Source organism: Trichechus manatus, unplaced genomic scaffold, assembly GCF_000243295.1.
Source record: "Trichechus manatus latirostris isolate Lorelei unplaced genomic scaffold, TriManLat1.0 scaffold00062, whole genome shotgun sequence".
NCBI classification, from domain to species: domain Eukaryota; kingdom Metazoa; phylum Chordata; class Mammalia; order Sirenia; family Trichechidae; genus Trichechus; species Trichechus manatus.
In genome coordinates, this window is record NW_004443998.1 from 3,737,538 (window position 1) to 3,749,842 (window position 12,305).

Genomic DNA, 12,305 nt, shown 5'->3' on the forward strand with positions numbered 1-12,305 from the left:
GCCGGAGCCCCGGGCGCGCGGGAAACGAGCTTCGTGGCCGGACGACTGACGCGGAGACCGGGCCTCTTCTCCGGAATTCGGAGGGGGCGGTGAGGGGCAGGTCTGCGAGGCTGCAGCGAGCTGAGGCCGACGCTGGTATGTGCGATGATATGTTGCGGTTTGGGGGCTATCTTGCTGAAGAATGAGCCCGGAGGCGTTACTGCCAAGCTGGCCGGGGTTCCTGCACTACTGGCCCCGGAGCAGCGGTCAGCGCGTCCGCACGAAGGCGTAGGGCGGGAGCGGGCTGCCCGGGGCTCGCACGCCACCCGCCCGTCCGCACGCGAGGGGAGCGCGTGTCGTGACCGCCGGGGATGAGATCAGCTTGGGTAACCTCAGCGTCGGGGCCGGGACATGCAGCCAGTCACGCAGCCACTCCCTGGGCTGCGAGCCCGCTGTGCTCCGGGAGAGGGAGCTGCGGGTGAATCAGAGTCCTCCAGGCCGGAGACTCAGAACTATTCCAGGGGGTGAAGACGAGGGACTGGGGTGCCGGAGAACAAGACCGTGCAAAAGGCATCTTACACTGTTAGGGGGCTGGATTGAATGAGCAAACCAGCTTTCCAGGCGCACACTGAAAATTCCCTCTGCGACTCAGTGACTTACACTGCGGCAGTAGGTAACTCTAAAATCCACTGTAACATGGAACCCAAACCCAAATCCTTGCTGTCGAGTCGCTTTCGACTCATAGCGGCCCTATAGGAAGGAGTAGAACTGCCCCAAGGGTTTCCAAGGATTCGAACGGCGACCTTTTGGTTAGCAACCACCGCGCCGCCAGGGCTCCTCACAGACCTCAAAGGTTATTAAAATGTGTCTTTATTTTGTTTATATCGTTTCATTTAACACGCAGTGCACACGGCTTGCATATGCGTGCATGAAGTTTATACAGTCGAGTCTGGAGGCGTGGTTTGGCAAGAGGAATACTTAACGAATTCAGAAAGTCAGGGCACAAACGGTGAGGTTACTTAAAAGGACAAATGAACTGGAAAAAAAATTCCGTCCATGACACGAGGAAACCATTACGTTCGTCTGTTCATGGTCTCGCACATCTTGTACCAACTCAACTGTAATCCACGGCGGAAACTTCTAATTAGACCCAGAAAATGCAAGTATTTAGCTGTGCCAGGCAAACATCAAAAATAAACCTTATGTTACAGGCACACGAATAACATACATAACATATAAGACAGCAGCATATCTTTAAAATTTTTGAATTTCAGTAACTCCTTAGTGGATACATGACTCAGGGTAGGCATGCCAGAGACCTGGTGGCCCAGTGGTTAAGAATTCAGTTGCTAACCAAAAGGTCGGCAGTCTGAATCCATCAGCCGCTCCTTGGAAACCCTAGGGGACAGTTCTACTCTGCCATAGAGGGTCTCTGTGAGACTACCGGTTGGAATCAACTCCACAGCCACGGGTTTGGTTTTTGGTTTGATTGGTAGGCATGTCGGTATGAAACAATTAGAATTAATCACCACGTGCAGAAAAATCTCAACTGAATTTTAAGTATTTGAGAATTTTTTTCAGATTGTAATGTTCATACAATGTAAGTTCAGTAAGGGGATAGGGACTTGGTTTTTTTTACCTTTGTATCAGTAAGTTCGTAGCAAACAGCATCAAATGCATATTTGGAATGAATGAATGAATGCATAGTCAGTACTCTATGATGGTTAGAGCTTCGAAATGTCATCAGCGAGTAGTGCCAGCACTTCCAGTGACTCACGTGTCATCTGGGTATGATGCAAGGAATGCTTACAGCATAATTTACCTCTTCAGAGGTGTGGGCCAAACTGTTTCTTACTCTTGCTGGCTGCTTTGAGATCCTTGAAGATTATGTATTCGATCATAAATACTACACCACTGTTGTGACAACCCATATATAAAGTTACAAAAGTATAAAATCATGTTTAAATGCCACCAGTTTCCCCCCACATCTGTCCTTAGCCTATCAAGAACTGAAATACAGTGTGACGGGCTGCATCTGTACATAAACTATTTGGCTTATGGAAACTTCATCATCGTTTGCAAATATTTCACAGTGTGCAATAGAAGTTTAAATAATCAGTATTTTAGTAGCATTTATGGTGATGTTATGTTATAGAGAGTTGAGACCTCTGACCTGTGAAGTGCCTGGGAAAAAACTAATTTTTGATGACTCTTTTTCCTAAGTTGGTATGTGAAATCTTGAACTTGTTCCTGTTGTGAATGACTGAAAGGCTGGGATTACTCAGCCACATGAAGGGCCTACTGTGTGTCAGGCATTGTTCTAGGTGCTGGGACTAGAGTCGTGAACAGACAAAACTGACTGACTGCTTAAAGTTTAAGTGGTTTGGGTCACTATTTAAATGCAGATTGCCTTAGGAGTGGTAACACATTACACACATTTTGGGTACATCTAAAACCCATTCCTGTTGACAGCTCTTGGTAGAGGGCCCTTGGAAGGGGAAGAAAAAATCACCAAAGAGAGGCTCTGTGGAAAGGCAGGTGAACGGAGGCCAGGCCAGGACAGCGGGAAGTGGCCTGATTCGAATCAGAAGGAAGGTACCACTCCTTAATCATTGACTTAAGTCTCTTCTATTTAAAAAAAATCAAAAGACAAAACTACGCAATACTCTGCTTTGTACCATTCTCCTGATCTGAGTTGCCCTCCTCTTTCTTGATGCCCTCTGACATCACTGGAAGGCCATGCGCGTGTTTTTTGCCAGCGCCCCATCACTTGTGTGGTGTGTTGACTACATAAGGGTGCCTGGTGGAGGAGGTGAGTGAGCGTTCAACTCCAGCCCTAGCTTCACCTGCCAGGATACGTGCTTTGCATCCACTTAAGGAAGGGGTGTCTTTTTCTAATTTGAACAAAAGCACCTTAGGGCCACATTGCTGTCTTTGCTGTTCAGAGTTCTCAGGCAACTGGCTCCTTTCTGCCCCTTGACATATGTTTGCGGGTCGTATTTAATGGCATTGCTTTGCTGTGAATCTCAAGATAGGATGCATTGGGGGATGGGGAGAGGACAAGGCAGAAGTGAGTCAACCTCTGCCAGCTTCCAAGATGCCCAGTTAATACTTTGGTAAATGAAGACTAGCCAAGGCATGATGCCGTGCGCCATGTTCTTCAGCCAGAAGGAAGCCTTGACAGAGCGACAGACTGCCTTTCCAACGTTAGCAAACTGGAAAAATCGTCAGCCCACAACAGGCTGCCTCAGGGTTCCATTGCATCTTGCAAACATGATACAGTCACACAGCGTGGCTCAGCCTTTTGGCCAGGCTCATTTGTAGGGTTTCGTATCAGATGATTTGATATAGGATATATGTCCTGCTGAACCCTGGGGATGGCCTTAGGGATTCAAGCGTCTTCCTTTTCCCGTGGCTAACTCCTCTGTGGTCTGTTGACTTCGCGTCGTGTTGCAAACGATGAGTGGTAGAGGCTGCAGTGGCAGGGTTTAGTGACCTGATTAGTCCGAACTCCGGCAGGGGAGACGTGCAGATGGATGAGCCCCAACAGGACCTGAAGGACCATGTGGTTTTGCAATCCTGGGTGGATGGGCCGCGCCCTGCGTTCACCTTAAATCTCCGGGTGCTTTGAAGGTATAATTATTGCTCAACGACTCCAGGGACAGAGTTAATTAGGTCTTTGTGTGATCTGATTATAATAAAATGAGAGCTTAAGTGTAACTTACTAAAATGTGAAAATGTGTGCATAATATAAATATATAAAACAAACGGAGTTAGTGTAATCTAAGAGCGTAAAAACCAGATTAACACCTTTTAAGACAGTTTCTATCTAGGCATAGTTAAGCAGTTAGTCTTGTAACTCAAGGTATAGACCTAAAGCAAATGAAACAGACGAAGGAATATGATCACTTTGCGGTTCAGCCATTTCACTTATCAAGTAAGGATTCCTATAGTATTTTTAAATTAATTAATGATTATTATTTCCAAAACCCTTTAGAGAGTGTTGTTCTCAACTTTATACGGTTTCAGGATGGATTAACTTAAAGAGGGTAAGTAAAATATTCCATAAGCCTGTACCACTTAACAAGGATGTTGTTGTGAGGTGCCGTCGAGTCGATTCCGACTCATAGCCACCCTACACCGCAGAGTAGAACTACCCTGTAAGGTTTCCAAGGAGTGGCTGGTGGATGTGAACAGCTAACAAGGATAAGAGAATTGAAACAATTATGGGACTTTGCATGTAAGAGGCAGTCGGTAAATACAGCTGATGACTCTAAATTGATGAATATAATTCCCCACCTTGAGAATATAAATGTAGCATGCGACAGGTTCTTCCCAGTTTGAGGACAGAGACTACATCCTGTTAATATCGGCATTGCTGGTGCCACCCAATAATGATAGTCGAGTGACTCAATTAAGGACTAACTTAAAACCCCCAAGAACTAACCTGCAAGCACTCCCCTCTAAGCTCTCCCCCTCCCTGAGAGCCTGCTCAGGTTATTGATGTTTTACACGAGCAATAAGGAAAAAGGAAGCAATCCCGATGAGAGCCTCATTGTGGTCAGATGCCTCTGAAGTGAAAAAAGTAGTTGCAGATGTTTCAACAAGTGGAAGGGATGGGCGAGTCTCGGCCCCAGGAAACCACTTCCACACCTTGGGGCTACGACCCTAAAGGTATCATCATAACCAGCACAGGATTCTGCTGGAAACTTGAAAAGGCCTTCAGGGTTGGAACGCGGCATGAATCCAGACTTGCCTCAGGAATGCCACAAGTGATCAGAACTAAGTATAGAAATTAATGTGATTGGTAAAAATAGCGGGGGGGGGGGGCGGTAGTTATCTGGGAATCGAATTGCTTCATCACTTCAGACAGAATGAGTGAGACGGAGAACCCATCAGTGATTTTGAGAGTTTCCTTTTACATTAGTTTGCTTTTGGAGAGCAAAGTTCAAATTCCAGTTCCTGTTTGACGCAAAAATAAGTCAGACAGGAGGCAGAGAGTCTTTTAGACTCCAGACTGAAGCAGCAGAGTGGTGGCTGGTCACAAAGGAGCTCCTTTGAGGAATGTTTGTTCATTCATCCACGTAACTGTGGTATTTTCCATTGTGCCTTTTGAGGCTGTTCGTTGTAAATTTATGATGTTTGCCTTTGGTGGCAAATCTGATCAAATGTAAATAAGAAATTTTATATTTTCTAGAAAACATTTTAAATTCAACTGTGTTTTATGCATGCCATTCTCTGGAGCTTGATAACTTTCTAGCTGCGCGGTGGAGGGTGGAGCACATGATATTGGATACCAACTGCTTAATAAAGATAATAAGATACAACAGCACCTTAAAAGGTGCTCGGGACTAGGCTCTGCCCTTCCCTAGCTTTGCACCCTGGTCACATTACTGTCTGAGCCTGTTTTCTCATCTCTCGTATAATAACAGTTGGAGGATGGTGGTGTTTTGGCTCAGTGGGTGAGGAAGAGGTTATTTTCTAAAACAATTATCTGAATGACTGGCAACATTGGATTTGTTCCCTAAAAACCCTAAACTCTTTAATTGAAAGACCTTCTAGTAGCATAGCTATGGGTACTTGACTGATGGAGATAAGCTGTTTATTACCCCAGAAGGAAAGCGTTTAAAAAATTTTGAAGACTAGGAGGAAATGCTGGCACTATTACTAAAGCTGACATTGATATTTGGGGAGAGGGATAGAGAAAAATTAATTAAACCTAACATTATTGCAGAATTATACATATGTTGTTATTCTAAGTGAATTGCCCTTTCTGTATATTGAACTCAGTATACCCAAACCCAAACCATTGCCATTGAGTCGATTCCAACTCATAGCAGCCCTATAGGACAGAGTAGAACTGCCCCATAGGGTTTCGAAGGCTGTAATCTTTACGAGAGCAGACTGCCACATCTTTCTCCCAAGGAGCGGCTGCTGAGTTTGAACCACCGACATTTTTTTGGTTAACAGCCAAGCGCTTAACCACTCTGCCACCAGGGCTTCTTGGAATTCAATATACAGAAGCTAAATGCCAGTGCTGGCAGCAAATCTTGTCTTTTTTTAAAACCGAAAAAACCCATGGAGGCTTATCAGACTTGCTGAGTCTCCCTAACTATTATAAAATTAGATCATTAGAGCAAGGAAGAAACTTAAATGCCATCAAGATCAAATTCCTCCTTTTATGGATGAGGAAAGAGATTCCAAAAGATTAACTAATTATTTCAAAAACAGTGTTGTTATTATTATTGCTGTGATTATTACAGCTGCTATGCAGGGAACCGTCCTTGGTTCTGGGGATTCAGCTGTGAAGGAGACAGATGTGGTCTCTTTCCTGAAATCATGCAGTTAATGGAGGGGCTGCCCCCAGAAACAAGTCTGTAGATTTCTAATTAAAAGAGCTTTCATTAATCAAGTGGTGACTCCATCCACGTAAGAATCCTGGCTCCTCTCGCCTGCCTCTTTTTCCTTGCCCACCGGGAGGTGACTTCACGTGTCTGAGTTTGGAAAAGGTCATGGCACATGAGTAGGCCGGTCTCCTCTCTTCACTTTCTCTTGGGACTAAGTTCCCTGAAGGGAACCTTTGATCTGCTTTGTTCTTCTATGGCCGGGGATGAACAGGGCCAGACGGATGCCTCTTCATATTTTATGAGTGGGTAGACAAGTCTCATATTAGGGTTTAAAATGAGGCAGCCCACTGTCATGGATTGAATTGTGTCCCCCCAAAATTTGTGTATCAACTTGACTAGGCCAAGATTCCCAGTATTGTGTGATTGTCCACCATTTTGTCATCTGATGTGATTTTCCTATGTGTTGTAAATTCTAATCTCTGCCTGTGGTTAATGAGGCAAGATTAGATTATATTAAGGAGGATTAAGGTGAGATGTAACACCCTTGCTCAGGTCTCATCCCCGATCCCATGTAAGGGGAGTTTCCCTGGGGTGTGGCCTGCACCACCTTTTATCTTACAAGAGATAAAAGGAAAGGGAAGCAAGCAGAGAGTTGGGGACTTCATACCATCAAGAAAGCAGCACCAGGAGCAGAGCGCATCCTTTGGACCTGGGGTCCCTGTACCTGAGAAGCTCCTCGACCAGGGGAAGATTGATGACAAGGACCTTCCTCCAGAGCCAACAGAGAGAGAAAGCCTTCCCCTGGAGGCGACGCCCTGAATTTGGACTTGTAGCCTACTAGACTGTGAGAGAATAAATTTCTCTTTGTTAAAAAATTCCCCTTTGGGGTTTCTGTTACAGCAGCACTAGATAACTAAGACAATCTGTATGTTTGTGTGTGTGCGTGTGCAAGAGAGAAACATTTCATTAAAATAAACAGGAAATAAGTGTGCACTATCATATTTGAGGAAACCCTGGTGGTATAGTGGTTAAGACCTACGACTGCTAACCAAACGGTCGGCAGTTTGAACCCATCGGGCACTCCTTGGAAACTCTATAGGGCAGTTCTATTCTGTCCTGTAGGGTTGCTATGAGTTGGAATCGACTCGACAGCAAAGTGTTTGGTTTTTTTTTTAAAATCATATTTGAGGAGCCCCGGTATCACAGTGGTTAAGAGCTACGGCTGCTAACCAAAAGGTCGGCAGTCCGAATCCACCAGGTGCTCCTTGGAAACCCTGTGGGGCAGTTCTACTCTGTCCTATAGGGTCGCTATGAGTCGGAATTGACTCAGCGGCAACAGGACCATATTTGAACTATCCAAAACCAGCCAGAGTTCTGTCCAGTATGCATGCTTGTGCCTTACATTCTCACCACACCTGCCACAGCACTCAGGAAATCATATCTTAAAATCATATCCGCATAAACTTCTAAACAACTTTGGCCTCGTTTCCCTAATTTCTCCGCTGTAAAGGTCAACTGTTGGGCTTATTGGGAGCACAGTGGTGAAATGGAAATAACATGGAATTTAGAGAATTTGGAGACTTTGATCTGAGTCTGTCTTGGCTGAGTCTCTATAACCCTGAGCCTCTGTTTTTCTTCCTCTGAATAACAGCACGGATTGCCTTACCACACTCACGTGGTCTGTGAGCCAAGGAGGACAATGGATGTGCCAGTAAGTGCTTTGTAAACCGTAAGGAACTTTGAAAATGTTAGTTGTTTCGCAGGTTTAAAGAACGGTCCTGTAGTGGTAGCTCTCTTTTTTAGTCTGGATTTTACACTTGGCTTTCTCACAGCTGGCTGTCGAGTTTCATGGTTGATGGTTACCTTGCTGTTGCCAGTTGCCGTAGCGTTGATTGCGACTCACAGTGACCCTGTGTTGCCTAGATGGTTATTACTTAAGAGGCTGAGAACCACTCTTATCAACTAAGCTTGCCCTTCCTCATCTCCAAAACAACATTACTTAATTAATTAAAAAAAAAAATCTGTTTCCCACTGCTGCCTGCATTTATTTCTATCATCGGTCCTTTCCGTTAAGCAGTCGCTCTCCAGTGGCCTCCTTTGACCTGGAATATGAGCAGGTTTGTAAAATACTTTCCCTCTAGGAAGAAGCAAGGAGTTCCTTCCTTGTTTAATTGGCTAAACAAAAGATTGGCCTTTGGAACCCACCCAGATGTGCCTAGGCAGAAAGGCCTGGTGATGTGTTTCCAAAAGACCTTGAAAACCCTATGAAGTGCAGTTCTACTCTGCACGTGAGGTCACCATATGAGTCAGAATCAACTCGACAGTAACTGTATTTTTCTAGGAAGAGGCAGCAGAACACTTGAGAATTGGAGGAGAGGTGGAGAAGTGTCTTAGTTGCCTAGTGCTGCTATAACAGAAATACAAGTGGGTGGCTTAACAAACAGGACTTCCTTTTCTCACTGTTTAGGGGGCTAGAAGTCCAAATTCAGGGCAGTGGCTCTCACAGGAGGCTTTCTGTCTCTGTGGGCTCTGAGGGAAGGTCCTTGTCTCTTTCCAGCCTCTGTTCCTCCATTCCTTGGTGACCTTCATATGGCATGACATCTGTCTTCCGGTATCTGTGCTTCCTGGCTTCTTTTCCTAATCTGCTCTTTTTATATTTCAGATGTAATTGGTTTAAAACACACCCTACCCTGATATGGCCTCATTAACATAACAAAACCGATTCCCGAATGGGATTCCACCCACAGGTGTGGTGGTGGTGGTGTCTTTAAGTGACATGGAGTTGATTTTCGACTCCTGTCGACCGCATGCGACAGAGTAGAACTGCCCGATAGGGTTTTCTGGGTTGTAATCTTTATAGGAGCAGATCGCCAGGTCTTTCTCCCTCAGAGCATCTGGTTGGGTGGGTTTGAACCACCAACCTTTTGGTTAGCAGCCGAGCGCTTAACCATTGTGCCACCAGGGCTCCTTTCCAGTATGTTGTTCTTGTATGCCCTCGAGTCGACTCTGACTCATAGCGACCCTATATGACAGAGTAGAACTGCCCCAAGGGTTTCCTAGGCCGTACTTATAGGATCTCTATGAGTCTGAATTGACTGGATGGCAACAGGTTTGGGTTTTTTTTTTTTAAGAATCTTTACGGGAGTAGATCGCCAGGTGTTTTCTGGCTGGTGAGTTTGAACCGCCAACCTTTCAGTTAGCAGTCGAGCACTTAACCATTGCGCCACCAGGGCTCCTTTTCCACAGATATAAATCAAAAAACCCGTTGCCGTCCAGTCAATTCCGAGTCATAGCAACCCTATAGGACAGAGTAGAACTGCCCCCATCGGGTTTCCAAGGAGCAGCTGGTGGATTCGAACTGCTCACCTTTTGGTTAGCAGCCAAGCTCTTAACCACTGCACCACCAGGGCTCCTTCCACAGATATAGGGGTTAGGATTTACAACACGTATTTTTGGGAGAAACAGTTCAATCCATAACAGGAAGCAAAAAAGGAAGGCTGAAGGCAGGTAAAAGGCACAGAAAAGGCTGTGAGCTTCATCAGAAAGTATTGCTGGGGAGGAAGGAGAAGCTAGCCAAGAGCTTTTTGTTTTAAGGCTTGTTCCTTCTGAAGAATTTACCATATGTCAACCTGAAAATCAGGAGTAATGAGTTCCATTTGTGCCTCTGCGACCTTGTAGCTTGTGACCTTGGGTATGTGACTTTGCCTCTCTGGGTCTCAGTTTTCTTATGTATAAAATGAAAGCTTTGGACAAGTGTTCTCTAAAGCCATTTCCACAACAAATATTCCATAATCCTAGCAAAGATCCCATGAATTGCCTCGCCTTTCTACATTTGTTTCTCCCCCTAGGTGGAAAAAAATCTTAGAAATGTCCGAAAAAGTAGTAATGTGGGTGTGTGTGTGGACACCAATGATAAGCTCATATCAGAATATCATGGGTGTAAAAATGAAAAAGTAAATAAGCAAGTATACACTGTCACATTTGAACCTTTTCTACTTATAAGCAAAGAAATTCCCCCAAGAAGTCATTCCAATTATAGTGGCATTCAGACATGTTCGCAGTTCAGTTAAAAAACCTTTGAGCCTTTCAAATTATCCTTGAAGTGGAAATATTAAAGAACATGTGCCACATTTAAGGCAGGCCACCAGCTAAAAGCATACAGGCTTCTCGACAATTGCTTTAAGTCAGAAAGAGAGCAAATTAATAAGAGAAGTGCAACAGTTGTTAAATTCTGGAAACACTACAACTTTCTGTTGAGTGTGAAGGACTGACTCCCCATGTTTTTCTGCATGGTGATAATTCTGTTCACTGCATAAGTAAGCTTAAACAAAAGGAACAACAGAAGAACATCACCACATGACCTGGGACATTAAGAACAAAACAATTTCGGGAGGGGATCCACCAATTCAGTATTCATCATTATGGCCATCTGATGGAGCCAAAGGCATACCCACATATATGCTTTCAGAAGCTACCTAATAGCTTTGCGGTCTATTAAGTAAAATTCTGCTCTCAGAACCATCAAGTAGATAGTAATACTACTGTCATTTTCTCTTGTTTATCTGGAAGACCTATCCTAACCACTCTTCTCTATTAAATGTGACTATTGCTCCCAGACCCCCACTCATCTGTCAGTTTGTCTTACCATGGGGGCTTGTGTGTTGCTGTGATGCTGGAAGCTATGCCACTAATTTTCAAATAACAGCAGGGTCACTCATGGCAGACAGGTTTCAGCTGAGCTTCCAGACTAAGACAGACTAGGAAGAAGGACCCGGCAGTCTACTTCTGAAAAGAATTAGCCAGTGAAAACCTTATGAATAGCAGCAGAACATTGTCCGATATAGTGCCAGAAGATGAGCCCCTCAGGTTGAAAGGCACTCAAAATACAACTGGGGGAGAGCTGCCGCCTCAAAGTAGAGTCGACCTTAATGACTTGGATAGAGTCAAACTTTCGGGACCTTTATTTGCTGATGTGGCATGACTCAAAATGAGAAGAAACAGCTGCAAACATCCATTAATAATAGGAACGTGGAATGTATGAAGTATGAATCTAGGAAAATTGGAAGTCGTCAAAAATGAAATGGAACCCATAAACATCCATATCCTAGGCATTAGTGAGCTAAAATGGACTGGCGTTGGCCATTTTGAATTGGACAATCATATATAGTCTATGATGCCAGGAATGACATCTTGAAGAGGAATGGCATTGCATCATCGTCAAAAAGAACATTTCCAGATCTATCCTAAAGTACAACGCTGTCAGTGATAGGAGAATATCCATACACCTACAAGGAAGACCAGTTAATATGACTATTATTAAAATTTATGCACCAACCACGAAGGCCAAAGATGAAGAAATTGAAGATTTTTATGAACTTCTACAGTCTGAAATTGATCAAACATGCAATCAGGATGCATTGATAATTACTGGTGATTGGAATGCGAAAGGTGGAGACAAAAAATGATTGGTAGTTGGAAAATATGACCTTGGTGATAGAAACGATGCCAGAGATTGCATGATAGAATTTTGCAAGACCAACGACTTCAATGAAAGTACCTTTTTTCACCAACATAAATGGCGACTATACACTTGGACCGTGCCAGATGGAATACGCAGGAATCAAATTGACTACATCTCTGGAAGGAGACAATGGAAAAGCTCAATATCATCAGTCAGAACAAGGCCAGGGGCCGAAGGTGGAACAGACCATCAATTGCTCATATTGAAGTTCAAGTTGAAGCTGAAGAAAATTAAAACAAATCCATGACAGCCAAAGTATGACCTTAAGCATATCCCACCTGAATTTAGAGACCATCTCAAGAATAGATTTGACGCATTAAACACTAATGACCAAAGACTAGATGAGTTGTGGAATGACATCAAGGACATCATACACTGAAGAAAGCAAGAGGTCATTAAAAAGACAGGAAAGAAAGAAAAGACCAAAATGGATGTCAGAAGAGACTCTGAAACTTGCT